General features: G+C 36.6%; 1 protein-coding gene across 2 annotated transcripts in view; it reads left to right on the top strand.

The window, feature by feature from the left end:
* Positions 1-6,818: 6,818 nt before the first annotated feature.
* Positions 6,819-6,985, top strand: part of rabgef1 (RAB guanine nucleotide exchange factor (GEF) 1) — a 9,023-nt gene continuing 8,856 nt past the window's right edge. For both annotated transcript variants that reach the window (XM_053475880.1, XM_053475879.1), the window contains exon 1: positions 6,819-6,876. The gene's annotated coding sequence lies outside the window, so the exon portion shown is untranslated. The remainder of the gene's footprint in view (positions 6,877-6,985) is intronic.

The raw sequence follows: 6,985 nt of genomic DNA on the forward strand, positions 1-6,985 counted from the left end.
ATGGCAAGGTTAAAGAGCAATGGGCTAAGAGGACACCCCTGACGAGTTCCCCGCTGAAGGCTGAATGGTTGAGACTGCTGAGCATTAGTCAGAACTGTGGCATTAGGGCTTGAATATAATAATTTAACCCAAGTGATAAAACTTGGACCAAAATTGAATTTTTTTAAAGCCCTAAATAAATACTCCCATTCCACACGATCAAAAGCCTTTTCAGCATCCAAAGAAAGGACACACTCAGGGATCCCCTCTGATGGTGTGTACAAGATATCCATAAGGCGTCTAATGTTAAAATAAGAAAAACGATTTTTAACAAAACCGGTCTGGTCCTCAGATATAATAGAGGGTAAAACAATCTCTAATCTACGAGCCAAGACTTTAGCAAGGATTTTAACATCCACATTAAGAAGAGAGATTGGTCTATATGAAGAGCACTCTGTTGGGTCCTTATCCTTCTTTGCTATGAGGGTGATGCGAGCCTCATTAAATGATGCGGGCAGCTTACCTTGCTGAAAAGATTCAGATAGAACCGAAGCTAGTTGTGGTGCAAGGTATGAGGAGAATGATTTAAAAAACTCTGCAGGGAACCCGTCAGGACCCGGGGACTTACCAGATTGCAATGATGAAATAGCTGAAATGATTTCCTCCTGTGATATGGGCCCTTCTAATTTTAATTTAGAATCAGGGGACAGTGTTGGGATATCTAGTTGAGTCAGGAAATTCTCAACTGAACTATGGTCCTTAGGGAACTCAGAAGTATATAGTCGAGAATAAAAATTCCTGAATGCATCATTAATTTTAGAATGATCGGTAGTAATGGTACCATCCTCCATCCGAATTCTTGTAATGTGTTGTTGTGCTCTGAATCCTCTTAACTGACTAGCTAAAAGTTTCCCAGATTTGTCACCATGAATGTAAAATTGGCTCCTACTCCTTAATAATTGACGTTCTATAACATGTGTTGAGATAAGTTCAAACTTACTTTGCAATTCTACACGTTTTTTATACAGATCAGGGTTTTTAAATAGAGCATACTGCTGATCAATTTCTTTAATTTGGTTGATTAGATCTTTTCGCTCTTTATATGCCTTCCTTTTCATATTTGCAGTGTATGAAATTATCTGTCCCCTGAGGTAGGCTTTCAGAGCATCCCAAACAGTTAAACATGACACTTCAGATGTTTCATTTGTATTTAAGAAAAAAACGATCTGATCTTCCATAAATTTAACAAAATCATCCTCTATCAGTAACGATGAATTAAAACGCCAATTTTTATTAATCTGAGGTAGATTGGGGATCTTTAGAGACATAAGAACCGGAGCATGATCTGATATCACAATGCTCTGATAAGCACAAGAATTAACCATTGGGATCAATTGATTATCTATGAAGAAATAATCAATTCTGGAGAAAGTATGATGAACATGTGAGAAAAACGAATATTCTCTCTTTTTTGGATTAAGGAAGCGCCATATGTCAGAAATACCAAAGCTGCAAAGATAGGACTGAAGTAGCGTGGCAGATTTACTCAGAGGTATAGGATTGGGAGATGACCTGTCAATTGATGGGTCTAAACAGCAGTTAAAGTCTCCCCCTAATATGAGAGAGTATGAGCTCAGATCCGGCAGAACAGAGAAGAAATGTTCAAAGAAGGAAACATCATCGTAATTAGGGGCATATAAATTAGCCAACACTACATTAGTATTAAATAACTTCCCTGAAACAATGATATAACGACCATGTATATCTGCAATAATATTATGCTGCTCAAAAGAGATGTTTGGATTAATGAGAATTGAGACACCCCTAGCTTTGGCCTGAAAGGTCGAGTGGTAGTGCTGCCCTCCCCAACGCGACATAAGGCGAGAATTATCAGAACTGCGAATGTGAGTTTCTTGTAAAAATGCAATTGCAGTGTTAAGTTGTTTAAGGTGTGAGAGCACCTTCCTTCTCTTGACCGGATGGTTTAAACCCTTAACATTCCAGCTCACAAAGTTTAAAGAACTATTCATTCTCCCTGAGAGGAGATGCAGATAGATAAACATAAATAATGAAATGCCCAGCGTCAGCTTTAAAACAGAAGTGTAAAACACAGAGCATCACGTTAAAGATACACCGTGTATACTGAACTAACATAATACTGGCTTTGGAGAACCCCCACCCCTGCCCCACACACCCCACTACCCCCAAACAAACAAAGATAGCTGCTAAGAAACAAAGCAGCAAGCTCTTCCATTCTTCCATTTTCCACCTAACCACTCTTCCTGCCGCTAACCACACCATCTTCTGCTCCGACACAGTTTACAAAAACTAAGAATTAAATATATAAATAAAACATTTCCCCACTCCAATAATGAAATCTCTAAATAAGAGAAAAACACAAAACAACCCCCCTCCCCCCACGTCACATTGTAACTCTAAAAAATAAACAGACATGTAAATTACACGTGACTAGAAATAGAGAAAATAATAATAGAAAACTAACAATAACTACACGTGTTTAACACAATACTCTTACCAGGAAAAAACGTAAAAATGGCTGGATTTAAAGTTAAAAAGGGTACTTTCCTGAGAATTGTAGTATTAAAAAATAAAACTATAGTGCACTACGTAGTTTTCGGCAGACTGTCTATGTGTTTCTGCGCCTCTTCTACCGAGCGAAGCCACTTCTTCTGTCCGGTAGAGAGAGTGATCCGGAGCCGTGCTGGATACAGGAGAGAAGGCCGGAGTCCACGGTTGTATAACTCAGTCATAACGTCTCTATACTCGGCTCGCTGGCTTAAAACTTCGGGAGCGTAGTCTTCCACGATACGAACCTGCTGACCGCGGTATTCCAGCTTCCCTCTCCGCCGAGCCTCCCGAACCAGAAGGTCTTTAACCTGGTACCGGTGCACACGGAGGATGACGGGCCGAGGTCGCTGACCTGAAGCGGGTTTGGATGCAGGTATGCGGTGGGCTCTGTCAATCTCAGGCGGGGATGGGAGCGTTTCACTTCCAAACACCTCGCACAGAAACTTCGAGAAAAACTCGGTAGGGAGTCCACTCTCAGTACCCTCCGGAAGACCCAGGACACGCAGGTTCTGTCTCCTGCTCCGGCCTTCTAGGTCTACGACTTTGGCCGTTAACTTAGTGTTGTTTTCCCGAAGTCCGGAGCAGATGTTCTCTAACTCGCTCACACGCTGGCTCAGGTCATCTGTAGCGAGTTCTAACGAAGGTAAGCGCTGTCCATGGTCCTCTACTTGGGATTGAATTTGGTCCAGTTTACTTTCCAGTAAACTAAACGAAGATTTAAAATCAGCCGCTAACGCTTCACGTTGTTTATCTAACAGCGCAGAGATGGCCTCGACTGTTAGAGGGGTCACAGTGTCGTCTTTTTTTCCGCTCTTAACACTCCTTGTAGCCATTATAGATAAAAAGTAGTTAGCCGTGAGGTAGAGTATAAAGATATTATAAACTAAGGATTTAATTTAGCATTTAAAGACGAGTAAGGGAGTAAAGAAATTAAAAATTGTCGGAGCACCTAACTCACACGTCTACTCCATGTGGCTGCTAACCGGAAGTCCAGGTTATTGGAAACTTAATTCTAACCTTTTTGTGAAAGATGAGTATGCAAATTTGGTTAAAGATATAATTTCAATGGTTATTAGTGACGATAATTTGGTCTCATGGACAAGTAAATGGGAATTTTTTAAATATAAACTTCGTCAGAAATCTATTTCCTATAGTAAACAGGTGAAAAAAAATCATATCATAGAACAGGCCTTAATTATTAAAGAAATAACTGATTATGCAAACAAAATAAATTTAACAGAAGGTGATAAATCAAGGTTGTTATTTTTGCAATCACAATTGGATGAAGTCTATATGAGAAATGCCAAAGGGGCATCAATTAGATCAAGAGCTAAATGGATGGAAGAGGGGGAAAAAAATACAGCTTATTTTTGTAGGTTAGAAAAAATACGTCAAGAAAGGAACTCTATTAAAACCTTAATCATTGATGGAGCAGAGTGTTCAGATACACAATTAATAGCTAAAAAAATAGCTAGCTTCTATCAAGATTTATACTCTTCTTCCTCGTCAATATTAGATCCTGATCCTCTTTTAGAAAAACTCAGCGACTCTGTCCCTCAAATAGATGAACAGTTCAAACTGACATGTGATGCAGAAATAACAATTGAAGAGCTTGATTCTGCTGTTATGTGTTTGTCATTAGATAAATCACCTGGACCAGATGGTATTACATCTAACTTTTATCATTATTTTTGGGATTTGTTAAGAGAATTTCTTTTTGCAGCTTTTCAAGAAATTATTAGAAATTCATCTTTGCCTAACTCGATGAGACAAGGGGTAATTACACTTATTCCCAAACCAGGAAAGGATGTTAGATTTTTGGACAATTTCCGACCTATAACTTTATTAAACAATGACTATAAATTGTTAACTCATATATATAATAATCGCTTAAAATCACATTTGTCCAAAATTATTGGGGAGACTCAAACTGGGTTTATCAGAGGTCGATCTATACAAAATAATATACGGCTGGTTTTGGACTTGTTAGAATATGACCAAGAAATTGAAGATGATGGGGTTATTTTATTTTTAGATTTTTATAAAGCCTTTGATATGTTAGAGCACTCCTTTATTTTTAAATGTCTGCAAAAATATGGGTTTGGTGAGAATTTTTGTAAAGTTGTTAAGCTATTCTACACAAACACTAATAGCTCCGTTGCCCTACCAACGGGTACTTCGCCCAGATTCGATATCAAAAGAGGAGTTAAACAAGGCTGCCCCATCTCACCTTCACTATTTATTTTGGCCACCGAGATGTTGGCCCTCCTTATCAAAAACTCCAAAATTAAGAAATTGAATGTATTTGGTCAGGAAATTGTAATTAGTCAGTTAGCTGATGATACAACATTATTTTTAAAAAACATTGATCAGATCCCTAAAGCAATTGAGATAGTTGATTACTTTTCAAAATTTTCAGGCTTAAAACTTAATATTGAAAAATGTGAAATTATTTCCATACATGAATGTCATCTTACAACTGCATATAACATTCCAATTAAATCAAATGTTAAATATTTAGGCATACACATTTCTAAAGATGAGATCAAGATGGAGAAGCAAAATGTCTGGGATAGATGGAATGAGTGTAAAAATAGACTTGAGGTATGGATGCAGAGAGATTTATCTATTTTTGGTAGAGTTTATTTAACCAAAATGGAAAGTCTGTCTAGATGCATCTATCCTGCATCTTGCCTTTCTATTTCTAATAAAGCCATTAAGACTATCAACCAAATTAATTTTAACTTCATATGGAAAAAACGTGTGCATTATATCAGGAAAGCACAACTTGTACAAGATTATGAAAATGGGGGATTACAGTCCTTCGACTTTACCTGTATAAATGGTATGTTAAAAATTAAATGGCTAAAATATTTTGTAACAAATGAAAATAAATTTTGGTTTTCCGTTCCTAGAGGTTTATTTAAAAAATTGGGTGGAATTGATTTTCTATTAAGATGTGATTTTACTGTTTCTAGACTACCAATTAAGTTATCTTCATTTCATCAACAGGTTTTGCTATATTGGAAATTATTATACAATCATAACTTCACTCCACACCGAACCTCAATATGGAACAATAGATTTGTCTTATTTAGATATAAATCCTTGTGCATTCTTGATTGGCTTGAAAAAGGTGTTTGGTCAGTTCATCACTTGATGAATGAGGATGGGAGCTGGTTATCATTCAGTGGTTTCTGCTCAAAATACAACTTGCATGGTGAACGTAAACAATTTGAACGAGTATTAAAAGCTATTCCAAAAAGTTTTATAAACCTTGTACAAAACAGCTTTACTGACATCTCAGATGGTTCATGTGATCTCCCATCACTTCTTTTTAATGGTAATAACCTTAAAGCAACGCTTCCCAACAAAATCATCCGCTCTTGTTTAAATTTTCTAATATATCCAACATCATTATATTATAACAATATTTTACAAACTTATGATAAACCAACCGTTAAAATACTACGAACACAATATATTGCCTTTCCAGTGGCTCCTAAAGCAAAGGAAACCCATTTTAAAATATTTAATGGTATTTATCCATCATCTGAGTTTTTAAGACACCGGTTTAATTTTGAACAAAATGCTTGTACTTTCTGTAAAGTTGACATTGAGACTACTGATCACCTTTTCTTTTCCTGTGAGTACTCTGCTATCTTTTGGGAAAACATGTCTTATTGGTTGGAGCCAAAGATGCAATCACTGCCTGCTTTTGAAAGAAAACATATTATATTTGGAATACTACTAGATGATAAGAATAATAACTTTCTCACCAATATAATACTGATTTTAGGCAAATTTTTTATTCATAAATGTAAGTGTATAAAAACTAAACCTTATTTTTCAGTCTTTAAAAAGGATTTTATTTGCAATTATGTTCCATTATTGGAACATATGAAAGGTAAAAAGGCCAAAAAATTAGCTGAAATAATAAGAGAATTTAGTTTATCAGAAGAAGAATAAAGGGACCCTTTTTCATTTACTTTTTTTTTTTTTTTGTTATATATTTTTTACTATCATTTTCTTGTTTCTATACTTATTTTCGAATAATTTATGTGTGCCTTGCTTTTTGATCAACGTTTACACAACTTTATGATGCTATTATAAATGTATATTTTGTTCTGTTTTTGTTCAATAAAAAAAAAAAAAAAAGAAACCCAGGAGGAACCATTTAAAAAAAAAAAAAAAAAAAAAAGACTTTATTCTCTGGATTATTCCCACAGCGGCGCGAGCCTGTCAGCGGCGCACACGGATGACGTCACAGTGTCGTTGCGCAGCCTGAGGAGCTTCGCTGATCCGGAGGTCGGTTTCAACCGCTTTACATCTCCACACTATATACTACCGGACTGTGTGTGTGTGTGTGTGTGTGTGTGTGAGTGAAGGAGACTGTCGGCGGGATGGGTTGTTTCCC

This window comes from Clarias gariepinus, chromosome 17, assembly GCF_024256425.1.
Source record: "Clarias gariepinus isolate MV-2021 ecotype Netherlands chromosome 17, CGAR_prim_01v2, whole genome shotgun sequence".
Lineage (NCBI taxonomy): Eukaryota > Metazoa > Chordata > Actinopteri > Siluriformes > Clariidae > Clarias > Clarias gariepinus.